Source organism: Cherax quadricarinatus, chromosome 42 (genome assembly GCF_038502225.1).
Source record: "Cherax quadricarinatus isolate ZL_2023a chromosome 42, ASM3850222v1, whole genome shotgun sequence".
Classification (NCBI taxonomy): Eukaryota; Metazoa; Arthropoda; class Malacostraca; order Decapoda; family Parastacidae; genus Cherax; species Cherax quadricarinatus.
Genome location: NC_091333.1, coordinates 2,733,049 through 2,742,691, shown reverse-complemented (window position 1 = coordinate 2,742,691; position 9,643 = coordinate 2,733,049). Strand labels below are relative to the sequence as shown.

Here is a 9,643-nt window from a genome sequence, read left to right as displayed (position 1 = left end):
GTGAATGTTACTACAGTGTTGTGTAGTGGCTGTTACTAGTGTTGTGTAGTGACTGTTACTACAATGTTGGGTAGTGACTTACTAGTGTTGTGTAGTGACTGTTACTAGTGTTGTGCAGTGATTTTTACCAGTGTTGTGTTGTGAATGTTACTACAGTGTTGTGTAGTGACTGTTACTACAGTGTTGTGTACTGAATGTTACTACAGTGTTGTGTAGTGAATGTTACTACAGTGTTGTGAAGTGAATGTTACTACAGTGTTGTGTAGTGAATGTTACTACAGTGTTGTGTGGTGAATGTTACTACAGTGTTGTGTAGTGAATGTTACTACAGTGTTGTGAAGTGAATGTTACTACAGTGTTGTGTAGTGGCTGTTACTAGTGTTGTGTAGTGACTGTTACTACAAAGCAACAGCAAAGTACTACAGACCGACAGCACTAACATCCCATATCATAAAAATCTTTGAAATGGTCCTAAGAAGCAAGATCACCACCCATCTAGAAACACATCATTTACACAACCCAGGGCAACATGGGTTTAGAACAGGTCGCTCCTGTCTGTCTCAACTATTGGATCACTACGACAAGGTCCTTGATGCACTAGAAGACAAAAAGAATGCAGATGTAATATATACAGAATTTGCAAAAGCCTTCGACAAGTGTGACCATGGCGTAATAGCGCACAAAATGCGTGCTAAAGGAATAACAGGAAAAGTCGGTCGATGGATCTATAATTTCCTCACTAACAGAACACAGAGAGTAGTAGTCAACAGAGTAAAATCCGAGGCAGCCACGGTGAAAAGCTCTGTTCCACAAAGCACAGTACTCGCTCCCATCTTGTTCCTCATCCTCATATCTGACATAGACAAGGATGTCAGCCACAGCACCGTGTCTTCCTTTGCAGATGACACCAGAATCTGCATGACAGTGTCTTCCATTGCAGACACTGCAAGGCTCCAGGCGGACATCAACCAAATCTTTCAGTGGGCTGCAGAAAACAATATGAAGTTCAACGATGAGAAATTTCAATTACTCAGATATGGTAAACACGAGGAAATTAAATCTTCATCAGAGTACAAAAATTCTGGCCACAAAATAAAGCGTAACACCAACGTCAAAGACCTGGGAGTGATCATGTCGGAGGATCTCACCTTCAAGGACCATAACATTGTATCAATCGCATCTGCTAGAAAAATGACAGGATGGATAATGAGAACCTTCAAAACTAGGGATGCCAAGCCCATGATGACACTCTTCAGGTCACTTGTTCTATCTAGGCTGGAATATTGCTGCACACTAACAGCACCTTTCAAGGCAGGTGAAATTGCTGACCTAGAAAATGTACAGAGAACCTTCACGGCGCGCATAACGGAGATAAAACACCTCAATTACTGGGAGCGCTTGAGGTTCCTGAACCTGTATTCCCTGGAACGCAGGGGGGAGAGATACATGATTATATACACCTGGAAAATCCTAGAGGGACTAGTACCGAACTTGCACATGAAAATAACTCACTACGAAAGCAAAAGACTTGGCAGACGATGCAGCATCCCCCAATGAAAAGCAGGGGTGTCACTAGCACGTTAAGAGACCATACAATAAGTGTCAGGGGCCCGAGACTGTTCAATTGCCTCCCAGCATACATAAGGGGGATTACCAACAGACCCCGGCAGTCTTCAAGCTGGCACTGGACAAGCACCTAAAGTCGGTTCCTGATCAGCCGGGCTGTGGCTCGTGTGTTGGTTTGCGTGCAACCAGCAGTAACAGCCTGGTTGATCAGGCTCTGATCCACCAGGAGGCCTGGTCACAGACCGGGCTGCGGGGGCGTTGACCCCCGGAACTCTCTCCAGGTACTCCAGGTAGTGACTTACTAGTGTTGTGTAGTGACTGTTACTAGTGTTGTGTAGTGACTGTTACTAGTGTTGTGTAGTGAATGTTACTACAGTGTTGTGTTGTGAATGTTACCACAGTGTTGTGTAGTGACTGTTACCACAGTGTTGTGTTGTGAATGTTACTACAGTGTTGTGTAGTGACTGTTACTACAGTGTTGTGTACTGAATGTTACTACTGTGTTGTGCAGTGAATGTTACTAGTGTTGTGTAGTGAATGTTACTACAGTGTTGTGTTGTGAATGTTACTACAGTGTTGTGTACTGAATGTTACTACTGTGTTGTGTACTGAATGTTACTACTGTGTTGTGCAGTGAATGTTACTAGTGTTGTGTAGTGAATGTTACTACAGTGTTGTGTACTGAATGTTACTACAGTGTTGTGTAGTGAACGTTACTACAGTGTTGTATAGTGAATATTACTACAGTGTTGTGTACTGAATGTTACTACTGTGTTGTGTACTGAATGTTACTACAGTGTTGTGTAGTGAATGTTACTACAGTGTTGTGAAGTGAATGTTACTACAGTGTTGTGAAGTGAATGTTACTACAGTGTTGTGCAGTGAATGTTACTACAGTGTTGTGTACTGAATGTTACTACAGTGTTGTGAAGTGAATGTTACTACAGTGTTGTGAAGTGAATGTTACTACTGTGTTGTGCAGTGAATGTTACTAGTGTTGTGTAGTGAATATTACTACAGTGTTGTGTGGTGAATGTTACTACAGTGTTGTGTACTGAATGTTACTACAGTGTTGTGTAGTGAATGTTACTACAGTGTTGTGTAGTGAATGTTACTACAGTGTTGTGTAGTGAATGTTACTACAGTGTTGTGTAGTGAATGTTACTACAGTGTTGTGTAGTGAATGTTACTACAGTGTTGTGAAGTGAATGTTACTACAGTGTTGTGAAGTGAATGTTACTACAGTGTTGTGAAGTGAATGTTACTACAGTGTTGTGTAGTGAATGTTACTACAGTGTTGTGTAGTGAATGTTACTACAGTGTTGTGAAGTGAATGTTACTACAGTGTTGTGTAGTGAATGTTACTACAGTGTTGTGAAGTGAATGTTACTACAGTGTTGTGTAGTGAATGTTACTACAGTGTTGTGTAGTGAATGTTACTACAGTGTTGTGTAGTGAATGTTACTACAGTGTTGTGTACTGAATGTTACTACAGTGTTGTGTAGTGAATGTTACTACAGTGTTGTGAAGTGAATGTTACTACAGTGTTGTGTTGTGAATGTTACTACAGTGTTGTGAAGTGAATGTTACTACAGTGTTGTGTAGTGAATGTTACTACAGTGTTGTGTAGTGAATGTTACTACAGTGTTGTGTAGTGAATGTTACTACAGTGTTGTGTAGTGAATGTTACTACAGTGTTGTGAAGTGAATGTTACTACAGTGTTGTGTAGTGAATGTTACTACAGTGTTGTGAAGTGAATGTTACTACAGTGTTGTGAAGTGAATGTTACTACAGTGTTGTGAAGTGAATGTTACTACAGTGTTGTGAAGTGAATGTTACTACAGTGTTGTGAAGTGAATGTTACTACAGTGTTGTGAAGTGAATGTTACTACAATGTTGTGTAGTGAATGTTACTACAGTGTTGTGAAGTGAATGTTACTACAATGTTGTGTAGCGAATGTTACTACAGTGTTGTGAAGTGAATGTTACTACAGTGTTGTGTAGTGAATGTTACATCAGTGTTGTGTAGTGAATGTTACATCAGTGTTGTGTTGTGAATGTTACTACAGTGTTGTGTAGTGAATGTTACTACAGTGTTGTGTTGTGAATGTTACTACAGTGTTGTGTTGTGAATGTTACTACAGTGTTGTGAAGTGAATGTTACTACAGTGTTGTGTAGTGAATGTTACTACAGTGTTGTGTAGTGAATGTTACTACAGTGTTGTGTAGTGAATGTTACTACAGTGTTGTGAAGTGAATGTTACTACAATGTTGTGTAGCGAATGTTACTACAGTGTTGTGAAGTGAATGTTACTACAGTGTTGTGTAGTGAATGTTACTACAGTGTTGTGTAGTGGCTGTTACTACAGTGTTGTGTTTACCTACACTTGGAAAATCTTGGAAGGAATGGTCCCAAATCTGCACACAGAAATCACTCCCTACGAAAGTAAAAGACTGGGCAGGCGATGCAAAATGCCGCCAATAAAAAGTAGGGGCGCCATTGGTACACTAAGAGAAAACACCATAAGTGTCCGGGGCCCAAAACTGTTCAACAGCCTCCCATCAAGCATTAGGGGAATTACCAATAAACCCCTGGCTGCCTTCAAGAGAGAGCTGGACAGATACCTAAAGTCGGTGCCGGATCAGCCGGGCTGTGGCTCGTACGTCGGACTGCGTGCGGCCAGCAGTAACAGCCTAGTTGATCAGGCCCTGATCCATCGGGAGGCCTGGTCATGGACCGGGCCGCGGGGGCGTTGATCCCCGGAATAACCTCCAGGTAACCTGGAGTTTACCTGGAGAGAGTTCCGGGGGTCAACGCCCCCGCGGCCCGGTCTGTGACCAGGCCTCCTGGTGGATCATAGCCTGATCAACCAGGCTGTTGCTGCTGGCTGCACGCAAACCGCCCGGCTGATCAGGAACTGACTTTAGGTGCTTGTCCAGTGCCAGCTTGAAGACTGCCGGGGTCTGTGTAGTGAATGTTACTACAGTGTTGTGTAGTGAATGTTACTACAGTGTTGTGTAGTGAATGTTACTACAGTGTTGTGTAGTGAATGTTACTACAGTGTTGTGTAGTGAATGTTACTACAGTGTTGTGTAGTGAATGTTACTACAGTGTTGTGTAGTGAATGTTACTACAGTGTTGTGTAGTGAATGTTACTACAGTGTTGTGTAGTGAATGTTACTACAGTGTTGTGTAGTGAATGTTACTACAGTGTTGTGTAGTGAATGTTACTACAGTGTTGTGAAGTGAATGTTACTACAGTGTTGTGAAGTGAATGTTACTACAGTGTTGTGTAGTGAATGTTACTACAGTGTTGTGAAGTGAATGTTACTACAGTGTTGTGTAGTGAATGTTACTACAGTGTTGTGAAGTGAATGTTACTACAGTGTTGTGTAGTGAATGTTACATCAGTGTTGTGTAGTGAATGTTACATCAGTGTTGTGTTGTGAATGTTACTACAGTGTTGTGTAGTGAATGTTACTACAGTGTTGTGTTGTGAATGTTACTACAGTGTTGTGTTGTGAATGTTACTACAGTGTTGTGAAGTGAATGTTACTACAGTGTTGTGTAGTGAATGTTACTACAGTGTTGTGTAGTGAATGTTACTACAGTGTTGTGTAGTGAATGTTACTACAGTGTTGTGTAGTGAATTTTACTAGTGTTATGTAGAGTGTGTGTGTGTGTGTGTGTGTGTGTGTGTGTGTGTGTGTGTGTGTGTGTGTGTGTGTGTGTGTGTGTGTGTGTGTGTGTGTGTGTGTGTGGTGTGTGTGTGTGTGTGTGTGTGTGTGTGTGTGTGTGTGTGTGTGTGTGTGTGTGTGTGTGTGTGTGTGTGTGTGTGTGTGTGTGTGTGTGTGTGTGTGTGTGTGTGTGTGTGATAATCGCATAAGAACAAAAATTCGAAGCTTGTTGTTGGTGTCTCCCTGGTAAGTCACAACCACAATATGCTTTAAATGATACATTTATATGATTTTTTCCTATAGTTCAGCTATCATAACTTTGGGGTCCAGTCCCTGGACCTATTATGTACCTTTGTCATCCTTTGACTACCGCCCACAGGATGGGTATGGGGTGCATAATAAAGATATTAAACTAACGAGTTTAATGCATTTTTGTGAATACAATGAGGAAATTTTTTTAAAGTTCTGCTATCACCTGAATACATATTAGAATGTTTGGTGATATCGTTATCGTTTTGGGTTATCCTAGGTTCTCTACACATATGCTGCTATGTATGATAATTCTATGTAACTGTATTTGTGTATACCTGAATAAACTTACTTACTAATCGCCTAATTGTAAAACTAAGCGTTAAACCCAGAAGGGTGAAAAATAATAACTATTAATAATCGCTATATTTGCGTAAGCTTCATTACCTCTTGCTCTAATTTATAAAATGTCATATTGAGCATGGTAGACAGGCAATGTGGTGCATTTAATTTTAATTTAATTCACATTCAAATGTGAAGCGTGTGAAGGCGCGCCACAAACATCAGCTGATCCAGTGTGTCGTCCACTGACCAGGTGTGTGTGTCACTTGCGTCTTTCATGGAGTTTTTATCACATTTCATGGAGTTTTTACACATTTTATTGTACATAACTCTAGGTAATTTAGCTATTTGTTATTTCGGTTATTTGCGTTTGTTATTTAATTTGTTTGTATTAACCATAATAAGATACAGACATACTGTATAACTATGATTTAAATAACATTTTACAAGGCTAACGAGAGTTAATATAGCTATATTTACCTAACACCACCATCAAACAGAATAGTTTCTCTGTCATATTCCATCACAGGATTTTTGGTACATGTAATGAAATCTGTCAGCTTGAACTAGAAGACTTAGCTACTATGGATTTAGTAGCTACTGCATTTTGGTTTCCTTCCAGAAGGGCTGGAGTCATTTTACATGAGCTTTACTGTCTCAGCATGGCTTGTCACGTACTTTTGTAGTAGTACTGATGAGAATATTATCATAAACAATCACTGGGGGAGTGAACATCAAATATTGAGTTCGAGTGTTTTTACGAGGCCTATGTACACTGCAAAATCCCTCATCCTTACGAGGATAGTGCCTCCCCATAAATATAATAGTGGTCATATTTCAATTACTGGCTCAAATTCCTTCACTTCGCATCCGTAGGACCTGTGTTCGATCCTAGCATAAAACGCAGGTACCTACTTACTGCTAGATGAACAGGGGCAGGACTTCACTGTGCATGATGTCTGTATTTATGCATACCTACTTAAACTTATTAAAGAAATACGTATTCTCAGTGTTTCCACTGGTGCCGGGGCTCAATCTCCAGTCTCTAAGTGGCCTGGTGGCTAAAGCTCTCTATTCACACACGGAGGGTCCGGGTTCGATTCCCGGCGGGTGGAAACATTTCGACGCGTTTCCTTACACCTATTGTCCTGTTCACCCAGCAGCAAATAGGTACCTGGGTGTTAGTCGACTGGTGTGGGTCGCATCCTGGGGGACAAGATTCATGACCCCATTGGAAATAAGTTAGTCCTCGACGACGCACTGACTTTCTTGGATTATCCGGGGTTATAAATCCGAAGAAAATCTTACCTTACTCAGCCATGATACACTGAGTGACTTTCATGGGCTACTAGCTCTTCGGGTTAATAGTCGGAATAAAACCTTCCCAAAACATAGCTATCGACACAAAATAGAAGCAAAACAAGTTACACTAGAAGACTCTTAGCAGTCAGCAGTAGCTCCACCATTATAGGAAGTGGAAGAGTCGAAATAGTGAGGCATTGCCAGTGCAAAAGCTTGGCATTAAGTACTCTCAATTCCGATAGTTAACGTAATATACAATAAGTCTGATTATTTTGCGGATTGCAAAACTAATTTCGTACACCACACCGTTTATATTAAACTTTCTAATACAAAGAAGGATAGAGACACTTCAAAATTGATTGATTATCTTTCAGATATAGGAAGTTAGGTAGATAGCTTTATTATACACTCCATACGGATACTGTGAGCGTAGTCCATATCCATGGACATATTTTTGCTAAGCAAGTTACAGTTTACCTGGAGTTTACCTGGAGAGAGTTCCGGGGGTCAACGCCCCCGCGGCCCGGTCTGTGACCAGGCCTCCTGGTGGATCAGAGCCTGATCAACCAGGCTGTTGCTGCTGGCTGCACGCAAACCAACGTACGAGCCACAGCCCGGCTGATCAGGAACTGACTTTAGGTGCTTGTCCAGTGCCAGCTTGAAGACTGCCAGGGGTCTGTTGGTAATCCCCCTTATGTGTGCTGGGAGGCAGTTGAACAGTCTCGGGCCCCTGACACTTATTGTATGGTCTCTTAACGTGCTAGTGACACCCCTGCTTTTCATTGGGCGGATGTTGCATCGTCTGCCAAGTCTTTTGCTTTCGTAGTGAGTGATTTTCGTGTGCAAGTTCGGTACTAGTCCCTCTAGGATTTTCCAGGTGTATATAATCATGTATCTCTCCCTCCTGCGTTCCAGGGAATACAGGTTTAGGAACCTCAAGCGCTCCCAGTAATTGAGGTGTTTTATCTCCGTTATGCGCGCCGTGAAAGTTCTCTGTACATTTTCTAGGTCAGCAATTTCTTTCACCTGCCTTGAAAGGTACTGTTAGTGTGCAGCAATATTCCAGCCTAGATAGAACAAGTGACCTGAAGAGTGTCATCATGGGCTTGGCCTTCCTAGTTATGAAGGTTCTCATTATCCATCCTGTCATTTTTCTAGCAGATGCGATTGATACAATGTTATGGTCCTTGAAGGTGAGATCCTCCGACATGATCACTCCCAGGTCTTTGACGTTGGTGTTTCGCTCTATTTTGTGGCCAGAATTTGTTTTGTACTCTGATGAAGATTTAATTTCCTCATGTTTACCATATCTGAGTAATTGAAATTTCTCATCGTTGAACTTCATATTGTTTTCTGCAGCCCACTGAAAGATTTGGTTGATGTCCGCCTGGAGCCTTGCAGTGTCTGCAATGGAAGACACTGTCATGCAGATTCGGGTGTCATCTGCAAAGGAAGACACGGTGCTGTGGCTGACATCCTTGTCTATGTCGGATATGAGGATGAGGAACAAGATGGGAGCGAGTACTGTGCCTTGTGGAACAGAGCTTTTCACCGTAGCTGCCTCGGACTTTACTCTGTTGACGACTACTCTCTGTGTTCTGTTAGTGAGGAAATTATAGATCCATCGACCGACTTTTCCTGTTATTCCTTTAGCACGCATTTTGTGCGCTATTACGCCATGGTCGCACTTGTCGAAGGCTTTTGCAAAGTCTGTATATATTACATCTGCATTCTTTTTGTCTTCTAGTGCATTTAGGACCTTGTCGTAGTGATCCAATAGTTGAGACAGACAGGAGCGACCTGTTCTAAACCCATGTTGCCCTGGGTTGTGTAACTGATGGGTTTCTAGTTGGGTGGTGATCTTGCTTCTTAGGACCCTTTCAAAGATTTTTATGATATGGGATGTTAGTGCTATTGGTCTGTAGTTCTTTGCTGTTGCTTTACTGCCCCCTTTGTGGAGTGGGGCTATGTCTGTTGTTTTTAGTAACTGTGGGACAACCCCCGTGTCCATGCTCCCTCTCCATAGGATGGAAAAGGCTCGTGATAGGGGCTTCTTGCAGTTCTTGATGAACACAGAGTTCCATGAGTCTGGCCCTGGGGCAGAGTGCATGGGCATGTCATTTATCGCCTGTTCGAAGTCATTTGGCGTCAGGATAACATCGGATAGGCTTGTGTTAATCAAATTTTGTGGCTCTCATAAAAAATTAATTTTGATCTTCGACTCTCAGTCTGGTTAGCGGCTTGCTAAAAACTGAGTCATATTGGGACTTGAGTAGCTCACTCATTTCCTTGCTGTCATCTGTGTAGGACCCATCTTGTTTAAGTAGGGGCCCAATACTGGACGTTGTTCTCGATTTTGATTTGGCATAGGAGAAGAAATACTTTGGGTTTCTTTAGATTTCATTTATGGCTTTTAGTTCTTCCCGCGATTCCTGACTCCTAAAGGATTCTTTTAGTTTAAGTTCGATGCTTGCTATTTCTCTGACCAGTGTCTCCCTACGCATT

General features: G+C 41.9%; 1 protein-coding gene across 3 annotated transcripts in view; it reads left to right on the top strand.

The window, feature by feature from the left end:
* Positions 1-6,073: 6,073 nt before the first annotated feature.
* LOC128695590 (uncharacterized) overlaps positions 6,074-9,643 on the top strand; it is a 29,977-nt gene continuing 26,407 nt past the window's right edge. For all 3 annotated transcript variants that reach the window (XM_053786300.2, XM_053786299.2, XM_053786298.2), the window contains exon 1: positions 6,074-6,171. The gene's annotated coding sequence lies outside the window, so the exon portion shown is untranslated. The remainder of the gene's footprint in view (positions 6,172-9,643) is intronic.